The sequence below is a fragment of the Euprymna scolopes genome, chromosome 13, assembly GCF_053919585.1.
Source record: "Euprymna scolopes isolate OS-2025 chromosome 13, ASM5391958v1, whole genome shotgun sequence".
In the NCBI taxonomy this organism is placed as follows: Eukaryota; Metazoa; Mollusca; class Cephalopoda; order Sepiida; family Sepiolidae; genus Euprymna; species Euprymna scolopes.
The window spans coordinates 56,983,368-57,011,002 of NC_136494.1; the positions used below are offsets into that span (position 1 = coordinate 56,983,368).

At 34.5% G+C, this 27,635-nt stretch overlaps 1 long non-coding RNA gene across 1 annotated transcript; it reads left to right on the forward strand.

The window, feature by feature from the left end:
* Positions 1-21,989: 21,989 nt before the first annotated feature.
* Positions 21,990-27,005, forward strand: LOC145292037 (uncharacterized). The gene is made up of 2 exons (XR_013869537.1): positions 21,990-25,956; positions 26,349-27,005. It is a non-coding gene; the product is annotated as an uncharacterized LOC145292037 (long non-coding RNA).
* The last annotated feature ends 630 nt before the right edge of the window (positions 27,006-27,635 follow it).

A 27,635-nucleotide genomic window follows, 5' to 3' on the forward strand; every position in this document is an offset into this window, starting at 1 on the left:
TATACTGAGCAAAAGGAATGAATAACTATTAAGATAGAGAAATAGGTATGTAGAGAGAACTATATTTAATAGACATATATATATATATATGTATGTTCTCACACACACACACACTCTCTCTCTCTCTCTCTCTCTCTCTATATATATATATATATATATATATATATATATATACAGCGAGAGAGAAAAAGAGATATAGGTAGATAGATAGATAGATAGATAGATAGATAGATAGATAGAGAGAAAAGGGACAGGAAATGATAAGAACAATTTAGGGTACAGGAATGTAGATATGAAAATATTGTAATAGATTTAGATATATAGATAGTTATAAAAAAACAGAATTATATAAAGATAAATATTAAACAATTCAAATTGGTATAAATATATTAATAGGTACATACATACAAGTATTAAAGACAGAGGCACAGAGGAATAGATATACAGGCACTTCGAGATATATATATATATATAGAGAGAGAGAGACAGACAGACAGAGAAAGAGAGAGATTTGTAGACAAATACTAAAGATATTGGGATAGATAGATTGATAGATAGATAGGTAGATAGATAGATAGAATGAGTAAATAAGCTGATAGCTATGTAAATAAACACTTAGAGAGATGGGAAGAAAAACAAAAGGAGGGAGTAGGCGGGGTGGATTTACATAACGTTCCAATATCACATGTTTGCACACGGATCATTTTCGTTGTTTCATATGCGGACAAACATTTCAATATTCTGCTTTCCCCAACGAGAACCTCGTTTTCCTTGTAGTCATTGTTTACCTACAATAAAGAGTGTATATGTTTTGTACTTAATATATACTTCCCTATCTATCTTTCAGTCATTCAAAATAATTCTACCCTTTTTCTGTGAACAGAGCATAGTGTATATGCATCAGACTGCGTCTACCCGTATGTCGGCGCGCACCTATAAATATCTTTATGTTTCTACGTGTGTGCCTATGTATCGTACCGCTGCTACTGTTCGTCTTGGCATTGTTATCATCACAGATACACTTGTTGTGCGCAACTAATCAATACCATTGCACCATTCACGGTGTCTGTCAATTCTTCTATCATCATTCCCATCATTATTCCCACGAGTAAAGCAATTACATGTTCCAATCGTAATCAATTGCCACAACACAAATTAAAGAAAAATTTAAACAAAGCTCGTTCTATCGTTCATTCATAGTGTACCTTATTGGCATTATTATTATTATTATTATTATTATTATTATTATTATTATTATTATTATTATTATTATTATCAGTGTTACTCACTAGGAGTTCTTACGCCGGTCGTCACTAGTGATTGCTCGCTGACAATAACCAGTGGTGTTCCCTGCAATCTGAAAACGCTCCAGATTTCAATGCTTTCTGTTTCTTTCTAATAACCATTGCAATCGATTTTACATTATTGCAATTACCGTTTATCATTTATTTCTCGATGGCAATGACCATTTCTCATTTGTGTCATATAAAAATAGTCCAGGCAAGGTGTGAAGCCACTTGATGTAAGGAGCTAACAAGAACGAAAGATGAACATCACAGAAAAGCAAATGTCTATTAGTTTTTTAAAAAAAAGTTATAGGTACGGGGTTGTAGGAGAAAGTGAATTCCACGGGCTTTCGGTTCTTGAAAATAAGCTACTAGGAAATAGATCAGACAATATTGAAGGACATATGCGATAATAGTAATTATAAAGAAGACCGAGACTAACAATATCATATATACTAGAGAGAAGTTTCAGAGAAGAAATGATAAGGACAATCAAATTAGAGATACGTTTATACACCATATCAAGAACCATCCTATCAGTTGTAGATTCGCCAGCCCAAATATAACAATACTCCATACATGGTTTGGTAATAGATTTGTAGAGATAGAAAATAGCCTCAGGTGTAAGAAATCGTTTAGAGCGATAGAAAGCGTCTACTTGACAATAAACATCTGAGATTTGAGTGGCAATAAGCTTCCTCAAGGTTCCAGTAATATAACTACTACTACTACTATTATTATTGCCATTATTATGAGTAGTAGTAGTAGTAGTAGTAGTAGTAGTAGTAGTAGTAGTAGTAGCAGTAGTATTTTCTAGAAGCTTTCACACGACTCATTATCAGTGATGCTGGCGTGATTTTCTCTGAAGTACGGTTGATAACTAATCTCCCAAGATTTCCAGCAAGTTCCGCTTCTTCCGATAACAGTTACAAATCATTTTTGTTATCGCAACACCGTGTACCTTTGATTTCTCTTTATAAACGGTGTATGCATTAAGGCACCTCAAGGTTTATAACCCTTCCAGTGAAAATTTAGTTCATGTTCCCCCTCATCGATCTTCATGCCTCTTTAACACTTCATAATCGTATTGTGTGGTCCCAGCCTAATCTCGGAACCATAAATGTGTGTGCGTTTTTTATGTCTGTTGGATGTCAACTTATAAAATTTCTAGCAGTTTCAGTTCCTTCGGGCTCGCGTAGTGCTTTTTCTAGATGTTTTGTTCAACTTCTATTTAAACTTAGCTATAATGTGTTGGCGTTCGTTGGTTATGTGGCTTAGTTATTTCGTTCGAGAATTTTCTTTAAGATTTCGTCTGTTTTCATCATCACCGTGCATTTACTATTATTATTAGTAGTAGTAGTAGTCATAGACTTCTTCAGTACATTTTCTATAACTTCTCTGAACTAACTATAATAATACCAAGCCAACAGTGACAACAGGTATATACGCTTAGAACATAAAATTGAAATCTAAATAAGAGAAGTAGATGAACACTCTCAAATGATAAGGTCAATATGCAAAATAAAAAAGAAACAAAACTGGGCATTGAGAAGACAGCAGAAGAAGGAACAAAGAGCAAATATCGTGTTAATAAATAAGTGAAGAAAAACTTTATGAATTGACGTCATCATCTGCTGGGTTATTAACATTAGTTTACTGTGTAAATAGTGGATCCGGGTATTATAAGCGGTGATATTTAGGTTAGATGATCTGTAATTTAAAGATCCGAAACCCTTTATGACACCTGGCGTACATCATAATTAACGACATCCGTTCGCAGTAAGCACACACACATACATACACGCGCGTGTGCACACACACACACACACACACACACACACACACACACAGAGAAAGAAAAATGGTCATTGAACAAAAATATCAATTCTTGATACCGGAATGGGGTTGTTTTGAAATATTTAGTATGTATTCAGAACGTTGTCCCACGTTCTATTAATATCCATTGATATTATCTCAGAAAACTTAGTAATTCATATTTCATAAAAAAAATAAATATATAAATATATTCATATTTCATAAAAATAAATATTCATACGTCAAGTAAATTTTGTGCGCCAACATTCCTCTCATCTATATATAATGAATATCAAGGACATATAACTGAGTTTGCAATTAATTTATTGTCTGAGATCATTGGTATTATGGAGTTCAATCTCGGTCGAGCTATACATAACAACTGTACTTAATGCCCTCTTGCTAAACGCAAAGCATTATAAAGTGATGATCAGTGATATGTGTGGTCATCCAGGTAGAGAGCTGGCACTTAGCCATATATTTCTCTACAGTATTCAATGTAAAGGGCGGTCAGAGTAGCCCTTGATTACAGTCGAACCAAAGTTTTTTTCCCATGAAATATTAATAGAATTTTTTATTTTTTATTTTCCTTTTTTTTCTTTTTCTTTTTGTTTTTTTTTTTTTTTTGTTTTGGTTACCATGCGAAAAAATGTGAAATTACACTTCCTTTCTCAATATTTTCAATGATATTCTTGAATTCGGTATTTATTTGTGAAAATTTCGAAGCTTGATCTACCCGATACAATTTATTGTATCGGGTATATGCCTAATTTAAAGAGACTAAGATTAAAGAAAGTGATTTACAACGAAGATATTTAAGTTTTAGACATTCGATTACGCCTGACTATATTTTATGTTCATGATTAGATAACCGAAGTTACACGATGATATCCTATTAGGTACTAAGTGCGTGATGATTCGGAAATAACTGTATGTAGGAAGATAATGACACCTCTAAGTAAAAACTACTGCTTTAGTTGACGAAATCGTCGACTTTCTTCAGTTGGATCTTTTTGAACTTGGAAATCTGTATCTACACATTAACACGTAACATTTATTTAACAAGTACTTATAAGTGACAGTCTGTGAATAATCTAAATAATTCAAATAGCATCAACTGGCAAAAGAACTTGCGGAAAATCAAGTGAAATCGTTTAAAATTAACAAAACATTTCAATAATATTCTGACTACCTACTTTTTGTCTCAATCGATACCCTCTGAAATGATCCATGCGAAGAAATTATAGCGATGAAAACGTTGCGCAAACGTCAATACCACTCTCCTTTGTTCGGTTATTTTCAGTGCAAAACGAAACCTAAAACCACCAAATTAAATTAGAGACAATGCTGGGATAATCATAGAATATTATTTCGGAATTTTACTTCTATTATGCAAATTATTTTTACCATGCTAATCTGCATTGCTGCGGAAGGAAACTTACCAAAGAATTAGAGAAAATGTCTTCTGCTCTAACGTTTAAACTTACCGTACTTGCTATTCGCAAATAGTCGCCCATTTAAGTACTGACCAGGAGATGTCTTGCTGAACTTGATGATCAGATGCGAACCAATGTTTAGAAGATAACATAGTCGAATTACTTTATTACTGCGATTATGAAATTGTGGATGGATAATTGTAACGCATATTAACTTATTTTTATTATTTAATGATGACGCACAATTGTTAGCGATGAATTCTATACGAATAAATTTACAAAGTTGCTATTTTACTAAAAGCAGATGAAACATTTTCAATTCATACCTTTTTGAAGGGTATTCGCATGCAAATAACTGATAATACGCGACGGTATCTACCCACTTTTGTTGGAGTAAATTAATCAATATGAATACTGACGAAAATAAATAAAATGCTAAATTATTAATCAACACGTCAAATTTCGGATGTATGATTAAGCATAAACTGATCCCATGTATAATTTAATATTATGCTAATCAAATTATTCGGTAAAAGTGGTGCAATTCTATGCGACCCGTCTCTTTATTTTATTGTAATATGCGGCGTTGGTCGGAATTGAATGTTGAACAGAATGTATTTTAAGCCCAACTTATTGTACTATTTACACCTACCATGAAGGCAAATGAACTCAGCATCCCAAGAAGTGATATGAATGTAAGTAAAGTGACATTTAGCCACTTGTCAGGGCAAACAAGGTGTTTCCCAAGTACCAAATAGGACACTTTGGTATATCCGCTTCAGACTCTGAACTCTTTATTACCAGTCCTATTGTTATTTTTATTCTATATAATTCTATCTTTATTAATGAAGTAAAATACAATATATGATTTTCTTTCATGAATATCATGTACGCACGCAAACCCCATGATTTTTGTATACGTGTGATCAAAATGAAATATGCTTATTCGAGCATTCTGGGTAATTTACGTTCATAATATTCAGGGTGGAACGATAAATTTGTCGCCCATAAAAAAATTTTAATTTTAAAACTTTTATTTTAAAAAATCAATTCAGGTAACTTGATTATGTAGTAGAGCTGACATCTATTCAATAGAGCCGCCTTAAGTCGCAATCACCGCCTCGATACGGGTCTGAAACTGGAGCATGCCTTTTCCATAAGCGCTGGAAGAAGCTCGGCGAATACTCGGCGGATGGCAGCGATCATGCTTGCTTTGGTGTTGTTAGAAGTTATGTTTGTTATGTTCTGGGCGTATCTCTTTAGACTTGTGAGCCGGCGCCGAGTTCTGCTGCCACACCTAGGGTTTTCCAGTGGCCACCTGATTGCAGTAGGGGATCACCACACTTTCTAGCACATCAAGGTACACTTTGGTGTCGACTTTCAAGCCAGTTTCGAAGATGTGACATGGCATAACGTGGCCTTCGCTTGAAACCACACCAAAGACCATAATTCTGGCCGGAAACTTCGTTGAGCTGTTCTCTTAAGCGTGGAACCGTCCGGATTTGCATCTTGAAGGTGCTGGCAAAAGTCTTGTTGTCATAACTTCGATCGATACTGAGCCTGAGTTTTACAGCGGCGCATCTCCGATCTCGCTTGTTCAACATTGTGTCACTTTTAGCCATGATAGAAAGCTCTTATCGCTTTTGGTATTTATACACAACTGGCTAGCTAGTAGATTAAAAAACAAGAAAATCGATTTTCATCTAACGTAAATGGAATCATGTCGTGTTTTCTCGGGCGACAATTTCATTCTTCTACCCCTTATATAGTAATCGGGGCATATTACTATGAGTAGCCAATGAACAACCAAACAGGAACTACAATTTTATATATAAATACAGATGATGTGAAATCTTGGTTGCTCTAATTAAACTATGGAAATATTCTTGGTTAAAAGATTTTTTCGAGCATTCACAACGTCGGAAGTCTAATTTATGATTATTAGTTTTATGCGCATGGCAGCATTATGAACTAACATAAACATCAATTTGGATTACTCTCCTATATTTGAAAATAGTTTCAAATTAACTACCTCCTATTTTTTCTATGTAAATTCTGTTACATTTTTCCTATGGAAATTGTCTAAGATTCGCTGCATGCCATGGTGTATATTCTATTGTGCGAAGTATAATATTGTTTGTTGTTATTTTTCATTAGCTAAGATCAGAGGGACTGTAGCATATCTTGAACAGATTGTTATGCTTTTCATATTCAGATTTTTATGTTTCGGATTTTTTTAGATGAAGGTCGATAATTTGGATTATTTTAATTATTTGGACTGATGTTCAAATCTTGTTGGCGTAACTCCTGATCTTCTTCAGGTATGTCTTGTCGTTGACCCGTGCCACATCAGATAAAGTGTTTACTGATAATGATATAGCCTTCAAACACAACTGCTTTCAAATAATAATGTTCTCAGTGATAATCTTTCGGGGATTTAAGGTTTAATTTTCAGTATAGGCGATACTAAAATATAATTAAAAATTTCTGACGGAACGAAATTTTATAAAATGTTCAATTCCAAATTACGTACGTATAAAATTCGACATAAATACGTGTTTAATCTAAAAATATAATTTAAAAAATTCTTTCTATTCACTATGTCTAGGAATTCGTGACATAAAGACTCATTCGAAAACTTCGACAACTCGCAATACTTTCACCTAAATGGTTGCCATAAAAATAATGTTTTTTAATTCATATTGTTTCATTCATTTCAGGATATATTTCTTACTAGCGGGGGGACCCGGCGTTGCCCGAGTGTTTGTTTCCGGGACGGGGGGGAGTTTTAAAAAATGTTATGGTAGGTAAGTAGGAAGTATCAAACCCGGAGTCATGAGTAAAAGTAGGAAAATAAAGTGTGAAAAAAAAAAACATCTGCAACGTTAACAGTTCGGCCACCAAGAAAAGTCCATTCCAGTTGCTTAGGAAAAAAAAATACGACTACGGTAGGTCGGCGCGAACGTAAAAATATAATGTGAATTGTCCAGCACGCTAACCACTACGCCACAGAGCACTGCAGCTTAGTTTAGTGATTTTAAATAACTTCACATGAAAGAACTACGAAGCCAAACCGGTGTTCTCTTCTCAACTGTTCCTTGTGAACGATCCCCAAACGGTGTTAAGTGGTGGCAGGGGGAGGAGGAATTTATTAGAGAGAAAATATTTTAACACTTCCATTGATCTTAACCGATTTTGGCCGTGACTTATCAGCAGAAAAAGTATAGAAATCTAAGATTATCGAGGAATTTGAGAAATAATAAGCCTATAACACACCTCAGATATTGTTCTGCCGTTTGTGCATATTATATTTGCATGAAATATCTTGATTTTTAATCCTATTAAGTTCAAAATCAGACGGGAAAAAATGAGTTCATTTTATTCATATAGAGATAATTAAAAACCATTTATAAATTTCTGCGGAAAATAGCTTATTTTGCATTGTACAATGAAGTTAATAATTTATTTGTTCACATATCTATCTCTCTATATCTCTCTCAATATCTGTCTCTATCTCTCTCGCTCTCGCTCTCTCTCTCTCTCTTTGTGTATATATATATATGTATATATATATATGTATATATATGTATATATGTATATATATATATATATATATAATAACTAAGAAAATGTCATATTCATCATGCAGTATGCAAGTTGCACACATTCTAGATAAACAAAGTTATAATGAAAATGTTTATTTGATAAATTTATTAAGTATCTTTCTCAGTACATATAAGAAGGAAATATATCAAAATTTCGATACTAATCCAACCAGATAGTAGACTCTCAATTAGTTCTCATATGTATTAAAGACGATGTCCACAACAATATTAAAATTACAAACTTTGTATTTTCATTATTTTTGTATGGCTAACTGGAAAGAACAGATATCAATTTTTATAATTTTTTTACGAAACATACATTTACTAAAAAAAAATTGAAATATGGTCATCAATTAATCAGATCAACTGGGCCATCGAAATAGATGAAAAACTGTGCTTAGATAAAAATGCAAAAGTAGCAATCTAAACAAAAAACAAACCAGCATATTTGAATTCATCCAACCAAATCTTTCGTTGCATAGATATTCATGTCCGGTTATCAAAATTGAGGTCAAAAGTTAGAAACGTATGATCTCAGGTCAGTTTTTTACATAATCAATATATTTTGTCTAATTAACCTTTATAAGATGAATTGTATTCAAATATATGAGTATTATGTTCCCTGTTTAGAATAATGCATTTCTTCACGCTTAAGAAACAAAAATTAGCACTCTGGATAAAAAGAATTTTTTGTTTAAATATTTCAAACCGACATCTAGTGCAGCTTTGCTTAGTTGAAAAGGTTTGCTATTTGAAAGCATTAGGAGTTTTTTGTCTGAGACAGTTTCTAATTTGTCTCGTCTGTGTGAGATATGTAAACAGTGTTCAAAAGGTATATATATAACATTGAAGTTATTACAGGTACCATACATACACACATATATATATGCATCATATATACATACGTCTATATATAATCTATAGATCGATATTACGCCGTACTAACACTGAATACAGTGTGGCTAGAGATGATTAGTGATCAAGCTGAGATTCGTTATCTTACTGCTTGAATTGAAGTTAGAAATCTTAGAAGTACGATATCTCCTTCGTATTTTGCTGGATATGACAGACATTGTCTTTCCGAATTTTTTTTTTTTAAATAAAGATTGATAATATGTAATATTTTGACTTCTTTGGCTTCTTTTCTCATGATCGATGTTATTGTCACAGCGTTTTGGCCGATATAACTTCTGGCCTTCTTCAAGTATAGCTTGGCAATGGCTTTTCATCAGTGAATATTATTTGCATTTTAGTCTGAACAATGCAAATAATACACCGTATACATCATATTCTGTTGAGCACAAAATCAAAAGTAAATCAGACTTCAAGATAAATACAATATTTTCATGGTGCTGCTTTCGATTCTACTATCTTAGATTAATCCGACTAATATTCCTTTTGTAGTTTTTATCTTGACAAAGTTTTTGGTTGATCTAATATCAGACCTTCTTCGAGTGCATATTTTTCAACTTGGAATGTTTATATGGAATGACGGTATTCTGATGATTTTTTACATGGTAGTCACCACTTATCAAGGCCCGGAAGCCACTCGGGGATAAGGGTTATTGCGTGTACAATAATTAATGGGATAATATCGCGTTAATCCTTAGTAATGTAGATTTGATAAAGTCTTATTTAAGGGGACGGTTTATCAGGAATTTGTTTATTTTGGACTTGTTGTAGTCAGGTGGGAAACAGGCAAACGGAAGAGAGTTCCACAGGCGTGCACTTCTTAGAAAGAAGCTTTGTTCATGGAATCTAGGTTTGGATTTAGGCACAGATAACGGGTAGGGAAGATTAATGACAGTGGTTTCAGCTAGACGGGTGTTTTTCGTGAAAGATTGGCGAGGGGGGCCAGAGATTGAGGCTCAGACGGGCACTTGCCATGGAAATAACGATAAAACAAAGACAGGCTCGCAACGTCTCTTCTGTGGGAGCGAGGTTGCAGGGAAGAGAAAAGGGCATCCCCCACTAAGACACGAAGTCTATTTTGTACTCTGTCAAGGCAGGATAGGCTGTTTTTAGCAGCTCTTGCCCAGATGTGACAGTAGTACTTCATCCTTGGACCTATTTGGTTTTTATATAGATAGAGAATTGCATCAGCAGTAAGATATCTTCTGGAGCGATAGAACGATCCCATCATTTCTCCAGCGACCTTGGCAACAGACGTGATGTACGTGTTCCATCTTGTTATATCTTCAAGCTTGCTACAGACTATAATATCCAAAAGATAAAATAAAACGAGAGGGGACGAGAACAATCTATCTACGTGGGTTAAATAAAAGTTTATTTTCGAAATTCTTTATAGATTCGCAAGATCAAAAAGATGTACGTGAAAAAGTTCGAGAGCTACAGCGGCTAATATGTTGAGAAAGTAACAAGCTGAGTAATAAAATTAATCTGAATAATGCAAGCAACTAAACAATATCAGCCCTCGTCTGAAAACATTTCCCGAAACACAAAATTACATTTTCTTAGTTTTCGTCGGACTTTAATGTGATTCCGGTGAAATTTATTTTCCACTTCAATTTTAAATGATTGTTTTTGATTTGTCTTTTCCGTATTTGATCCGACTGCATGCATCCGTTTACAGCTTCTTACAAGGGTATTCGTGCTGAAATTATCTTAATAAACTCGATGTAGCGTGAAGCCGTCTTGGCTAATTCATAGTCCGCATCGGTGTTTATAAGGACAAAGGGAAAGACAAGGAAAAGTAACGCTAAAGTTGAACATTGTCGGAGAGTGATACGAGTATTATAAGAAGTTTTGTGGAAGAGATTTATTACTAATAAAAAATTACTTTGCAAAAAACTATCCAAGCTAATCATGCGCAATGCATCTATAAACCCTTGATCTACGTTTTTCCTGTCTAGATATGTGTAAAGTTAGGGTTGGTAATGGCTAGTGTTGTTGTTGACCATCATTCATTCATTTTGAATGAATTTGATGATTATTGTTGACAATCGTTTTCACTGTATATTTTTAGTTAGAATTCTTTCTAGAAATATAGCAGGTCACATAATGATTGCCAACATCCCTAAGTGAAACTAACTGGATCCGAACTTGATATACACAGATTGTCAGTTCACATCGTTAGCCACTTAGCCACCATCACCTTCCTTAGTGCTTGGATTAGGTTAGGGTTAAGTATGGTTAGAGATATAATTATCGTTATGGTGACGTTGTACAAAATGCAAAACAAATGCAATCGTGTAATACATTGCAAAATGGTGGACAGTTATTTGTGTGGCTTTGTGTGGAGGCAGAAATATAATAGAAATTATTTTTTATGCAAATGACATGAATTCCGCACTCTTGGATATGTAATAATTTTTTACTTCAACCCGCATTGGATCTGTTTTATGTGGTGGTGGGAGGATTGGAGATGTGATGTAATGGACACGTAGAAGGTGATTTCCATTAGATTCCAACTGATGGGGAGGTACAACGCAATATATTGAATCCTCCTAGGACTATGTAAAATAGAAGCTATATTCCTGGTCAGAAATCTGAAGGGGAAATTCTACCTGTCTATATAGTGTGTGTTAACGATGATTTCCCCGGAAAGAAAATAGAGAGGGAACGAAAAAGATAATTGCTTAGAAACACAGAATACACATGAATATTGAATAATATATCTGGAAAAGTTCGATAAGTGTGTGTATAAGTGTGCATGTGAAAAGGTATCCATTGTACAGCCGACCTACGCTTCGACAGAATCAATACTAAAACACGGATGACGTCAGCAGTGCGATGCCGATGATAATTACAGAGAATCTATGAAATGTCGACGCGATAGAATTTTTGGCTCCTATTTACCGTGACGTGCTAGAGACAATACGTTGGGTAGCAATGAAGTGGCGCGTTGTTAAAGATCGAAGGTGTGGGGAATGGGGAGGGGCACTGCGCTGGTCTGAGTCGAGTTATGGAAGCAGAACTATTCACTTCATATACGTCGGCCATAAAAACAGTCGTGTGGATATCCAGACATTCATCACACATGATAACGGTCGCTAAATATATAGGAAAGAGAAAAAAAAATAATACCAATATTATTATAATAGATATGTTGTTTGAAATCGTTTTCAGTTCAGATAATAAAATTGATCGGGAACTAATAGAAATAATAGAAAGAAGTTATGGAAGTTAGTAAAGGTCACATTATCCATTATATCCAATCGCTCAGTATGATGTCACGATTTACAGTATCAAGTATTATACTAAAGCTGAGTTACTTAGTTTCCTTAAGATTGTTATTTTGTTTACATATTTCTTTTAATCACATAAAATAGATGCTAAAATATTCCTCATATTTTTTATTGGGCTATGTTAGAAAAAATCTTTACTTCCCCTGGTTTATGCAAAAAATATTCGAATCATTAATTCACTGCCTCGAAAATTCTAAATTTCTTTTTGACTAATAAGCAATCCGGTTCTCCTCTAAAGGTCATCTCTGAACACATATACCATACACTGAACAAGACCGGTGGTAGCGTGCGATATATTCAATTCCTTTAGCAAAGTTTGGCCTGAAAGTCTTCTCATGAAAATTAATTTTTACAGTATTAATGGTAAAATATTTTAAATAATCATAATCTTCTTAGCTAAAAGAAAAAATCAGGTCATTCACAATGATTGTACACCCAAATAACATTACATTAATGTGGTAGTGTCCGTAAACTCGATACTTGGACATTTATTATTCCTGACCTTCATAAACTACGTCAGAAATAAGTTTATCGGTTGATGACACGTTGCTTTGTTTATCGACACGTAGGAAAATCGAATATACACCTATCAAAGGCAATAACTGAATCCTTAAGAAATTCCCTCTAGTTTGTTGTGGAATGTTATTGAAAATGGAATGTTACATCCAATTTTCCAAAGACAAAGCTGCTGTTATTTAATATCTGTAAGAAACTTTTCCAATAAACGATTGTTATGCCAGATAAAATTCTTTCCAATAGTCCAATGTTCAAACATTCACATGCAGTAAGCATTGGAATAAATACACATAAGATATTGCCGTGTCTGCTGCAAAGTAGGTGGGCGGCCATTATCTGTTAAGAAAACCTTTTTTCGCCTGCCAGTATCCTATACCTGTACAAAGCCACAACTCGTCCATGCTTGGAATATTGTTGCCACCTATGGACTAGTGCACCAGCCACCAGTCTCTCCTTCTTAGATAAAGTGCAAAAAATATCTCTAACCTAATAAGTGCCGTGCTGTCTTCAAAAGTCCTACCCCTGCCCTATCGCCGTAATATTGTATCCCGTGTTTGGTTTATAAGTACCTTCTTAAAATATGTGCTGACAAATTAGTTTCACTTGTAACTCCACAACGTAATTACCTACGACAAACCCGACTGCATCAAAATCTCACCCCTTCATCGTTGAGGTCCTTGGATGCCAAGAAAATCATTTAGCTTTTTATGTGGACCGCTTGCCTTGGAATTCCCTCCCGGCTCCTTGTTTCTCTGACTGTACAGACATACAGAAATTTAAGTGCAAGGAGAAAAAACATCCTGTTACAGAATTCTCCAGTTAGAATGTCCCCTATAAGTATGTACCCTGATCAGAGTGACCCCTTAGTGGCAATATGCATTGTTTGGAGTGGACAAAAAGAAAAATTGAAAAGAAAAAATGTTCAAATTAATCGAAATAAATTCAATTGACTCATACCTTATAAAATATCCAATGATCACTTTAGTTTCTCTCCAGCTTTCTTTCTCTTTCGCGCTCTCTTTCTCTCTCTCTCTCTCTCTCTCTCTCTCTCTCTCATTATAGGTTGCTTGACTCGACCCTCACCTGCTCTCATGTTATAAGGTATCTATTAATCTCCTCCTTTCTCTTTCTTTGTCTCTCTCTCTATTTCTCTTATTCTTCAATGATGTTTAAAAGAACAAATAAAATCAAATTGTCCGTATTATAATAATCCGTCTTCATCAATTACTATTAATAACGTTTCGTCCAGCAAAGAAAACCACTATCTTCCCCTTCTTCAAGATGTTCACATCGGTCAGCCATCAACGTCGTCAAACACAAAAAAAAAACAATGCCGCCTTAAGAAGAACAAGTAGTAAGATTGTACATCTAAAAACAAGAATAGGTATTTTGGGTTCCCAAAATTCATACTCGATTTATACAAAGACCCGGCGTAACGAGTACTTGTGTAAATTAGCTTGTAAGTTACAGTTTTCTAAGGGTTGATGGTTCAATTCTCAGTGCAGGCGATACACAAAATACAATTGCGAATTATTTAGGATGTTTACCCAATCATTGCTGACGGAATGAGATCATGCTACCCCCGTGTATTAAAAAATGGGTTTTGTTCAAAATTCCGAGTATAATCCCGAGTTTCATAGATACACATGAAGACAGTCAGAAGTTATACCGACCGAAATATTGTGAAAATTATACTCAAAATAAAAAACAGTATTCCGAATAATCAAAATAATACAAAATATCAATCATCATCTCAAAAATACGGAAACATAAATCCTTTATATTCATGTGAAATTCGAACTTGAGACTTGACATGGTAATTTACTGTCTTATACTGTGTACTCTGCCTATTCTGTTTGTTTTATAAACTAGTAAAATATTTTTTTTATTTATGTCAAACAGAAAAACGAAAAAATCAACATAATTCTTAATCAATAAGAATTCATTCGAATTAATCAGAATGAAACATTGAAATTTTGTTATATGCCAAATGTCGGCCCATTTGCACAGTATTAACACCCTGGGAATCTCAGAAAACAAAGACAATGAGCTTGCTAGCTATTGTAATCCGCCCACGTGAATTAATGATTAGACTGGAATTAAACTTAATCGTCCAAAAGCGTGTGGTGATTGTATAGCACGAGAATGTTCGAGAAAAATCTTTAAAATTATCTGTAAATTTATCGTCGATCGCCAAGAGAGTTTAAGATTTTTTTTCTCTCATCGATCATGAACCTACTCTCTACTTATAAACAAAGAAAAAGTTTGATATCTTGTCAATATAATTTAGTGCGGTCGGTAAGACTTCTTCTGCGTTTGCATTGTTTAGATTATTTGGGTAAATATTCTCACCGTGGTGTCAGTTTTACACGTTTTTGCCGCTGTAACTTCCGATATTCTTCAGATGTATCTTTTCAATATTGGGAATCATTATGTCGAATCCAGATACCTATATGACATTTGAAACTTGACCTTTTATTTAATCCACAGGCTAAATTGTTTCCGTACCGTCAGTATTTTTAAGTTCATGTAGATCTTTGTATGTTTCAGACTATCTTCTGTATGGCGATGAAAACACCTTTATCTGTTGAGTTATATGTACGTGCATTTTGATTTTAACCTGTCGCTTACATGGTTATCACATCGTTTTGTGTGTGTGTATATATATATATATATATATATATATATATATATATATATATATATATATATATATATATGAAAAAAATAAAGGATCGCGACCAAGGTCTATCCATTACACGTATCGTTTCTGTCGGACATATATTGTTTTTACTTATATTAATTTGTGTTCATCATCATCATCATCGTCATAAATATCAATAAGACCAAACGTTCTTAAAACGTTTATTTTTTCCTTTCTTTTTTCCCTATATGAACTTTTTCCTATATGAACTTTTTTAACAGAAGATCGCAACCAAGGTCTGCCCATAACACATATCGTTTTTATTTATGTATTTATTTATTTACATTTATTTGAACATGAATAGGTAAAAGCAAATTAATTAAATTAATTTAATTGAACCCATCATCACCATCGTCGTGATCGCTGGAGAGTTCTTCCGTGTTGATCGTTCCTTCAGTTTTGGATTTGCACAGACACCGCAACTCATGCCCACCTGCTTTACCTGTCGTGTGTGTTGGGCCTGTGTTTAGTTATTTATTGCTGGGACTCTGATGAACAGCGTGTATCCGGCGCTGTATAAGTAGACTTCCACTGCCTTGGTGGCCAAGGTTTTTTAACCAAAGGCTAAGGGTGAGGTAACCTTGACAGAAACCTCTAGAGAAGCTTAGGCCGTGTAAGCTGCGGCATGCATGACTCACCCAGCAACCTAAGTCCCAGACATGGACTGAATAGCATTGGGATGGAGAGGGCTCTTGTAAACCGTGGTGAAGACAACCCCTCTAGAGGAAACAAATCTATGATTAAAAAATAACATAAAGCGGAAGACTAGTACCCGCATTAAGCTGGTTTGCATTTTGACTTGTTATGACTATCTTGCTCTTGCTTGTTGCTGGATCTCAACATTTTGAACCGTCGTACAAAGCTAAAGCCATGCAATAGCATCTTTGTATAGATACTTCCTCAGACATGTGTCTACACAGAACAAACAAAAAAACAAAAAAGTCCTATGGCAATAGAAAAGTTGTGACGCGTGTAGACCTGACAGGCTAAAAGCATGTAATAACTGATTTGGCATCATTATATATATATATATGTATGTGTGCATATATGTTTATAATGCATATGTGTATGTATATTTATGTATATGTATGTATATATGTATGTGTATATGTGTATGCATATATATGTTTGTGTGTGTATATGCATGTATATGCATGTGCATGCATGCATATATATTATATATATATGTGTGTATGCGTATATGTATGTGTATCTATATGTATGCGTGTATGTATATGTGTGTATGTGTATGTATGTGTATGTATCTCTGTATGTGTGTATGTATATATGTGTATGTTTATGTATGTATATGTATGTTTATGTATGTATATGTATGTGCATATGTGTATGTATATGTATATATGTATATATGTGTATGTATGCATATATGTACATGGATATGTTTATGTGTATATGTATGTTTATGTAGGTGTATGCATGTTTATGCATGTATATGTATCTGTGTGTATATGCGTATGTATGTGTATGTATATGCATGTGTATGTATGTATATGTGTGTATGTGTGTATGTGTGTATGTATGTCTATATGTGTATAAATATGGATGTATATGCATGTATATGTATGTGTGTGTATGTGTGTATGTATATAAGATCAAGTGATGGAATTGCCCTTATAAAGGATCCCAACAAGATTCTCCTTCGTTGGATGAGCATTATTCTGATCTCTTTGACAACCCCTCTATTGTTGATGAGGACGTCATCAATGAATTTTTATCACAACAGAAGATTATCCATGAAATGTCTGAGTTCCCATCTGAGAACGAAATTGGAAATACAATCAGTGAGTGTTGGGAGGGCTCAAGGGCTTGATGGTATTCCTGTGGAAGTCCTCTTACATAGGGGTGATAAGCTTGTTCATGAAATTCTTCATCTTATCACTGATGTCTGGAAGGGTGTTTCCGTCCATCAGAATTGAGTTGATGCAATTCGTATATCACTGTATAAGGGAAAGGGGTCCAGGACCGACTGTAGGAGTTATCGTGAAATAAGTTTGTTGGAAACAGTTGGCAAAGTATTTTCCAGAGTTCTACTCAATAGATTGTTAAAGTATATTTGTCCGTCCGTCATTTAAGAAAGTCAAAGTAGCTTTCGTCCGGGCAGAGTAACAGCGGACATGATCTTCTCTGCTCGGCAGTTGCAGGAGAAATGTACTGAACACTGTGTTCCGCTTTATCAGGTTTTTGTTGATTAGACCAAGGCATTTAATACGGTGAACAGAAATACCCTATGGATAATTCTGGGGAAGTTGGGATGGCCATTTCAATTTCTATGATTACTCAGGGAGCTCCACACTGATATAAAGGCTCGCCTGAAATTCAATGGATGTCTATCAGAACCCATCTTAGTTGACAATGGCGTGAATCAGGGTGATATCCCAGCACCTACACTTTTTTCTATTTATTTTGCAACTATGCTTTCCTATGCCTTTAAGAACTGTTTCTGTGTGTTTATTTGCGTTTCAGAACCACAGGTAATGTCTTTGATCTTCGTCGTTTTCATGCTTCTACAAGGACCTTTCAGCACCTAGTTCGTGAATTGCTTTATGCGTATGACGCCGATCTCGTGGCTCATAGTGAAAGAGATATGCAGGTTATCATGAATCTGTTTTCAGGGGCTTGTGGGTCTTTTGGGCTTACTATTAGTATTAAGAAGACTAAGATAATGTTCACACCTCCAACCGGTAGTTTGTATGTGGAACCAAATATTTTTGTCAATAACCAGAGACTTGCAGTAGTTGACACATTCGTGTATTTGGGTAGTACTCTTGCCAGAGACTGAACTCTGGGTGCTGAGGTCAATTATAGGATACAGCGTTCCACTAAGGCTTTTGATGGCTTGGAGAAGCGAGTGTGGTCTGACATGGGTATAACTCTTCGTACAAAGATCAGTGTGTAGCAATCTTGTATTTTAGCATATCTGCTTTACGCTTCTGAGATCTGGACAACTTATGGTAGGCACATAAAAGTCATGGAGAGAGTGCACCAGAAATTTCTGAGACACATTCTGGACATCAGGTGGAACTCTTTTATACCTGATATGGATGTCCTCATGCGAGCTGAGGTACCATGTATCGAGAAGTTAATTATATGCAACTAGATGAGGTAGGTTGGACATCTGACCAGGATGGGCGACGAGAGATTGCGAAAGCGCCTGTTCTATGGTGAAAAAATTATACAAGGAAAGCGCCCACAACATAAACCTAGGAAACGCTTTTAGGACAACATCAAAGATAATCTTAAAGCTCACGGTATTGGCATGTCCAGTTGGGAAAGTGCTTCCGATGATCGTAAAAAGTGGCGCTCCTTGGTCTATCATGGCTGTTATAGCTTTGAGAAGAAAAAATATGAGCATGCAAAAATAAAGCGTGATATCCGGAAGAAAAATCTATCAGATCTATCAGGTCAGTCGGTGGCTTTCGTGCAGAATCACGTCTGTGATTTATGCGGTAAAATGAGTTTATCCGGAGCCGGGCTTACTAGCCACAAGCGATCACATGGAGACCAGTCTCTCTTTGACGGGGAAAACACTGCGGGGCACAGATGCTCTATTTGCTCTGTAGTCTGTAAATCAAGTAAAGGTCTGAAGCGTCATATGACTGTCCACAGTTGAGCAGCACCAGTTGGCGTCCCTCAATCTCAGCGTAAGTGTGACCTTTGCAACAGACTGTGTATGAGCAGGGCTGGTCTGAAGCGCCACCTTCGTTCCCACAGTAGATAGAAATTGATTCATCTCTTGATCACATCGCCACATGTATATATGTATGTGGGTATAAATTTATATATGTAATAACAAACAAATTAATTAATTAAAAAAGAAAAATTAAATTAAATTAAAATTAATTAAATAAATAAAATAATAATAATAAATTATAAAACGTATTAAATGAAATAATAAAAACAAAAAGAAAAAATATTTTAAAAGTACGTGGAGATGGATGAATAATCAACAATAAAGCAAGGGAAAGATGGTCTTCTTCTGCCAAGAAATGACGATCACTATATATATGTATGTATATATATATATATATATACACACACACACATACATACATATATATATATACATATATATATATATATATATATATATATATATATATATATATATATATATATATATATATATATACCAATGACCGTCTTCAGTGTCATGTAAGCTTGAGGGCGTGCAAGTCGCTGGAGGACTATAAAATCATCTTTGGGTACATGGACTTTCACTGACTGAGGGAGTGGCACTCGTCTGACAAAACGTTTCAGTCATATATATATATATATATATATATATATATATATATATATATATATATATATATATATATATATACTAGCAGGCCACCCGGCACTGCTCGGTTGTAAAATACGCTTAAATATGATATTTTGATTGATGCAGATTTCGTATTTATACTATATTGAACCTAATATATCATAATGATTTAAAAAGTTAAAAAGATATGACTTGTGCTCAAATATTACGCAAGTATAAATCATGTAGAATATCTGCATGAATAAAATTAACTACAGATGATAACTTCATAAAACCGAAAAAAACTAATAGGGATTTGATTAAAATTAATGTTTAAAAATATATGCAAATAAGCTAGATTTTTATAAAGATGAATGCAATTTCACGACCCATATATAACAAAGTTGTGTTTTCTTTTTAAATAAATAGAAAAAAAAGTGTTTTTAATATGAATATCAATTCACAAAACAAAAGCAAATTCATAAGATTGTATATATATATTTATTACTACCAACTGGTAACTAAAAATTATTCAAAGCAATAGCGGCACACATCATCTGCGACGCCAATAAAACTAGCAAGATCATAGTCTTTGTTTTCTGAAATTAATTTCCAGTGTGTCATAATGAATATGACTTCAGAATTGTCACACGGTAACTAGAGAGCATTATTCTGAAAAGTTGGTCGCTATTTTGCCAGTGATAATGTCATAACTGCAGTTGATAGTTTCTTGAATCCCAAACAAAATAGTTCTACATCAGTATAAAAACACGTATATATATACGAAAAAACAATAATGGAAATAATTTTTATTAAACTTTTAAGAATATTGTTAAACCAGCATTAAAACTGGATATTTATAAACAGTAAAGATAAAAATGATAGTATGGAGTTCATGGTTGAACGCAGTGGCATATAAGATTTTCATTACTTCTTCGGCAATGCTGGCTGCAAAATATTTTTAATATTAAATTGGTACAAAAATAATACCGTTTTTTATATATAATTGAACGTTAAAAACCACATTATTTTTGCACCAACCTAATATATTTCTTGTTCCTTAAATAACATCATAGAATCTCATCTGAATATTTTCTTCTTATCTATGCATTAATATTGTTGGTGAATGTATGAATGAACAACGTATCACAAAAAGAAGACACTATATTTAATGAATTGTATCATCTATTCTATTTCGGCATCACAAATCTAGTAAGTGTTGATGTTTGTAAAACCTACAAGCTGACGAGGCAAAATAAATTAAAGCTAAAAATGACGAAACTCAAATGAAACAATGACATCTGTTGCTTTTTTCATCCTAGATTAAATCTTTGAAAATATCCTCATCAAATAGTAACGTTTGCTTACGTCATCATAACGTTTTAAAAATAAAACACGAAGTCATAGTATAGTAATTTCAGAGTGAATTGCACACGGAAAGGGGCAACACATCGTAGTAATAGTGTAAGAAAAAGAAAATATATATAATACTTGAAAGACATTTTATTAAATACTAATAGTAATAGAAAGAAAATTAGACAGATATACACACATATATACATATATATATGTATACACACATATACATATGTGTATGTATATATGTATATATAAATATATATATATCTAATATATATATATCTAATATATATATCTAATATATATATATATATATATATATATATATATAATATGTATACATATACTAGCATTCAGCCCGACGTTGCCCGGGTGTTTGGAGGTTTATGTTGAGCAAAACAAAAGCAGTCAATTTTTTAAACTTTGACCCCTATTATGACACCTTAACATTTACTGTTTTGGGCACAAATCAAGTTATTAAGTTAGATTCATGTCCAAGTAACCTATATCTAAAATTTCAAGTGTTTAGACCCAAAATTGTCGGAGGAGTTTGGTAGAGTTTTCAAAGGTCAAATTGTTGATCTTTGACATCTTAACAGCGAAATTTCTGGCCGAAAACCGATCACAAAGATTTTCCCAAATCTCAGTATCCTGTATATCAAACTTCGAATCTGTAGACTTTAAATTTACAGAGTTATTGCGTAGGGAAATGTACCCCCACACACACACACACACCCGTTCCCTTTTATAGATATACTGGCATTTCAGCCCAGCGTTGCCCGGGTGTTGGAGATGTTGTGGCACTATTTCCTTGTGCCACTGTTTCTAACACACTCTGCAGCATGGACGGGTGGTAAATTGTCCATGAGCGTAGAGATACAAAGAAACCCCTTCCCATAATCCCCTTGCTATCTTTCTGTCTCTTTCCTGCACGACCACCATGATGTGAGGACGCATAGACTGTCTCTCCGTAAATGAGGGGGGGGGGCACCCCCTCCCTCAACACTAGTTAGGGTAGGTTAGTTAGCTTCGAAAAGCCTATTGTAAAAATTAATTGTAAATTGTTTTTTTTGTAATATATATTGTATCTCTAATGTAAAATAAAATAGTTAGTTATACCTTTGTATATTACAATTGTGTCGCGTGTCGTTTTTCTTGTGTCTGCCATGAATTCCTTCATAAATGTCTTAAGTCGAAAGGCGGCCCTGAGGACAGGGAGATGAAGATTCCCACCAGAATGCCACCAGGGTGAAGAGATCATCTTGAGAAAAGAAAGCAGCCACACCCAGATCCAACATCTCAGGTATGATTTTCTTCTTACTACACAGACCCTAATGACTGGCCCATCTTCATGTCTTCATGAGACCGCTTTAAGACATTTACTATAACACGTCTGTCGGTCACACCCCAGTGACCGGCTGATAGTGGTATAAATGTTGCCTTAAGACGCAGGATTGACCCTGGTTAATTACCAGACGGATCTCGTCGCATCTGTGTCGCAGTATAAATGATGCACTATGACCAGAACATATTGTTTCCCAGCATGGAAATAATTTCGACCCTTAAACCCACGGCACAACCAAAAATAACGACCACTAGACGAATCGAATAAAAAAAAAAATGGTCCACGGTCTTTAAAAACGGAAAAACTATTTCTGGCAAAATTTTAAAAAAATGGCAGACCAGTACACACGCGCACAAAAAAAAAAAAAAAAAAAAAAAAAAAAAAAAACGCACTCAAAAAAAAAAGAAAATTCAGAACCTGAACAAAAAATTGTCTTGCACCTACAAAAAAAAAAAAAAACACTTTGCAAAGGATCGATTTAAAAAAAAAAAAAGAGTATTGAAAGTAACCCTTCGGAAAAAAAGTAAGAAATGTGTCCCACACAAAAAAAAAACAGAGATGAGAAAAAAGTGTCTCTAGAATATGCAATATCTCTTTCTCTCTCACGCTTTCTCTCTTTCTGTCTCTCTCCGGATATATATCGATATGTATGTATATCTATGCATCTTGTTATTACATGAAAAAAAAAGAAAAAAATCCTTCAAACACGAAGCTCGAAAAATAAATTTAAAAAAGAAAAAAAAAAGGAAAGAAAATAAAGGATACCTAACATTTTTTATCTGATCTTTATTTCAGGTTTATAAAAATATAGGACTTTTTAAAAAAATTCTTTTGACTTTGCAAGTGTTAGATTCAGATTTGAAAAAATAGAACTTTTACATTACATTTTATTCCATGAACAGTTGATGTGTTTATTTTTCAGGTTAGGTACCAATTTACGCTGAAACATAAGGGGACTTTTTGATTTGATAATGTTTTTTATTTATTTTTTTTGTCTGTTAAAAAAAGAAAAGAAGGGAAAGAAAAAATATTATCGCTAAAAATTTAGATTACATAATACGAAGTTTTCTTTGTGTGAGCGCCTTATGTTTAATGTCTACCTGTCACTCATTTTTTAAAACAATGGCCGCACATGGAAAGATAAGCGAAGATGACCTCGTCATAGTGTTTGCGAGGGTGTTAGGGAATGGGTGGGAGAACAACGTTAGCTGCCTCTCTCTCTCTTCTTCTTCTTATCTTTCTCTCTCTCATTCCCTTACCTTTTAGGGTCTATGAGGACGAGAGAGAAAATTGTCGAAGATTTTTTTTGTTATTACGTAATGATATCATGAGGGTGGTAGGGTGTGTAATGGCATCGCTCTGTCTCTATCCCCTTCTTTTCCCCCTCAGTCTCTTTCTCTACTCTTGCGTTTTAATGATTGTATAGCTAAACCCCCATGGCTGATTGCAGGAGGGCATATAATAACGAATTAACTTGGAGTTTTTTAAATTTTTCTACCAAGTTTAAAGAACAAAATTATTTATGCTTCGTTAAATTACATTAAATGATGTCTTCAATTGGTTTTTATTAAAAATAAAAACTGAGACGATTATTCAAACAGCACTTAAAGTACTTTTTTTGAAGTCTTCGAGTGTTTGGAAAAGCCAACTGTTACATGATTGCGTTAATTTTTTAAGAGTTCTCTGAAGTGTTCATAGTTTTTCTTAAAGAAAAATTACGCTATTACATTTCGAATATTCTCTGAATTTTTAATAATTTCTAAGGAAATATTGTTTGACTAACGAAAGAGATTTTCCTGAACTCTAGATGATTTTAAGGAAGAATTATTCGAGCAAATTCTTTAATTGAAGGTTCATTTGAAATTGGACCGTATGATAGGGGTCCCTGAAATATTGACTGAGGAGTATATACGTAAAATTGAATTAATTATTAAGAAAAAAAAAAGATTTCCTCAGTCTAGAAAGATATCTCTTTAATTGAAACTTTAATTTTTTCGAGCTGTTAACTATACAGAACTGGTCGTTAACTAATGTGACTCCCAGGTGTGGCGGGAGTTTATTAGTTCGAAATAATCCTTGTGAGTGAGTTTAGGAAAAGAATTGCTTTTAAATGATAAAATAATTACTTGGAAAATAAAGTTAATTAACATGAAAAGTTTCTGAATTCGAAATGACCTGGATAATGGTCTAAAAGAAGAAATGATTTTTAAGAATCAATTAAATAACTTTAAATGTACACTGAATTTTAAAAATAATAATTACGAAATGAAAAAGTTTTGGGATGTCTCTGAATCTCATTGTGAAGGGTGAATTGATTCAAAATGAATTTTCTATGATCTTTTCGGAAGATTAATTTTAATAATGAACCAAATGTTTGGAATAATTTTTGAATTGTATTACGAAAAATGGGTCTATTCGAAGTTTATGACCTTTTGAGAAGATTGGTTTTTATAATAATAAATGAATTACTTTGGAAAGAAGTTAACTAACATAAATTGATTTTACCGATGAACCAAAATACTTGAAATAATTTTTAAATTTTGGAATTAAATTTTAATGATCTTTTGTAAATCAAGTTTTGAAAAAATACATATACTTTTTAAATGTACCCTGAAATTTGGGAAAAAGTTAATTATGAATGTAATAACTGAAATGCGTTTGCATTGTGTAAACAAATTCTAATTGTGACCGAGGTGCTCTGAAATGATTTTTTAAAAATGTTTTCTTTTTAAGAAAAAAAATTGTTAACACCCTATTTCATTGATTTAATGTATACCAGGTTTCTGAATTGTTTATTTTTGGAAATTTTTTTCCCCCTAATTGAGTATTCTAACTCATGGAGGCTGAGTGCCCTTCTTAGTTAATTCTTTATATAATTAATAAATATTCCGTGGTGGATAGTTTTTATTGGTCGCTCGGCGGCAGACTCCTTGCTCTAACAGAATTAATTGGATTAGAACCTCTGAAGACCAAGGTTTTACTAAATCCATATAGGTCGGCGTGATGAGGTCACGTAACCCCGACTTATCTAAAATACATTATACTGGTTGCTGAAGAGAGCGTAAGTCCAGTAACTGAAGTAATAACTTGGAATACATATAGGTCGGCGTGATGAGGTCACGTAACTCCGACTTGGTTAAAATACATTATACTGGTTGCTGAAGGGAGCGTAAATCCAGTTACGAAAATAATGTTATGCAGACTAAATTAAAAAACGTATAGGTCGGCGTGATAAACTCACGTAGAATCCGGCTTAGTGAAATACGTATAAGTCGGCGTGATAAACTCACGTAGAATCCGGCTTAGTCAAATACGTATAGGTCGGCGTGATAAACTCACGTAGAATCCGGCTTAGTCAAATACGTATAGGTCGGCGTGATAAACTCACGTAGAATCCGGCTTAGTCAAATACGTATAGGTCGGCGTGATAAACTCACGTAGAATCCGGCTTAGTGAAATACGTATAGGTCGGCGTGATAAACTCACATAGCATCCGGCTTAGTGAAATACGTATAGGTCGGCGTGATAGACTCACGTAGAATCCGGCTTAGTGAAATACGTATAGGTCGGCGTGATAAACTCACGTACAATCCGGCTTAGTGAAATACGTATAGGTCGGCGTGATAAACTCACGTACAATCCGGCTTAGTGAAATACGTATAGGTCGGCGTGATAAACTCACGTAGAATCCGGCTTAGTGAAATACGTATAGGTCGGCGTGATAAACTCACGTACAATCCGGCTTAGTGAAATACGTATAGGTCGGTGTGATAAACTCACGTAGAATCCGGCTTAGTCAAATACGTATAGGTCGGCGTGATGAACTCACGTAAAATCCGGCTTTGTTAAAAAATATTATACTGGTTGCTTAAGAAAGTGTAAATCCAGTAACTGAAATCGTGATGCCATTGCCTCGATGGAGGGCGAGGATGATTACCCTCTCTGGTATTTGAAGCAGTATACCAGCCTACCAGGAGCCTGGTGGAAAAGATAACTTGCTTCACTGAGTTCCTGATGGAACGTAGAGCATGGAGACATTGATTGCTGACGGCCGGTTGACGCACCATTCACGGAAAATTATGGACTTCTGAAATTTATGAATGCTCATAAATTTCGGATAGCATAGGGAGGGATGTGGCACTATTTCCTTGTGCCACTGTTTCTAACACACTCTGCAGCATGGACGGGTGGTAAATTGTCCATGAGCGTAGAGATACAAAGAAACCCCTTCCCATAATCCCCTTGCTATCTTTCTGTCTCTTTCCTGCACGACCACCATGATGTGAGGACGCATAGACTGTCTCTCCGTAAATGAGGGGGGGGGCACCCCCTCCCTCAACACTAGTTAGGGTAGGTTAGTTAGCTTCGAAAAGCCTATTGTAAAAATTAATTGTAAATTGTTTTTTTTGTAATATATATTGTATCTCTAATGTAAAATAAAATAGTTAGTTATACCTTTGTATATTACAATTGTGTCGCGTGTCGTTTTTCTTGTGTCTGCCATGAATTCCTTCATAAATGTCTTAAGTCGAAAGGCGGCCCTGAGGACAGGGAGATGAAGATTCCCACCAGAATGCCACCAGGGTGAAGAGATCATCTTGAGAAAAGAAAGCAGCCACACCCAGATCCAACATCTCAGGTATGATTTTCTTCTTACTACACAGACCCTAATGACTGGCCCATCTTCATGTCTTCATGAGACCGCTTTAAGACATTTACTATAACACGTCTGTCGGTCACACCCCAGTGACCGGCTGATAGTGGCATAATGTATGTTAAGCAAAAAAAAAAGCGGTCAATTTTTTTAACTTTAACCCCTATTATGACCCCTTAACATGTATTGTTTTGGGCTCAAATTAAGTTAATAAGTTAGATTCAGGTCCAAGGAACCTATATCTCACATTTCTAGTGTTTAGACCTAAAATTGTCGGAGGAGTTTGGTAGAGTTCTCAAAGGTACAATTGTTGATCTTTGACATCTTAACAGCGAAATTTCTGGCCGAAAACCGATCACATGATTTTTCCAAATTTCAGTACTCTGTATATCAAATTTCGAGTCTGTAGACTTTAAATTTACAGAGTTATTGTGTAGGGAAAT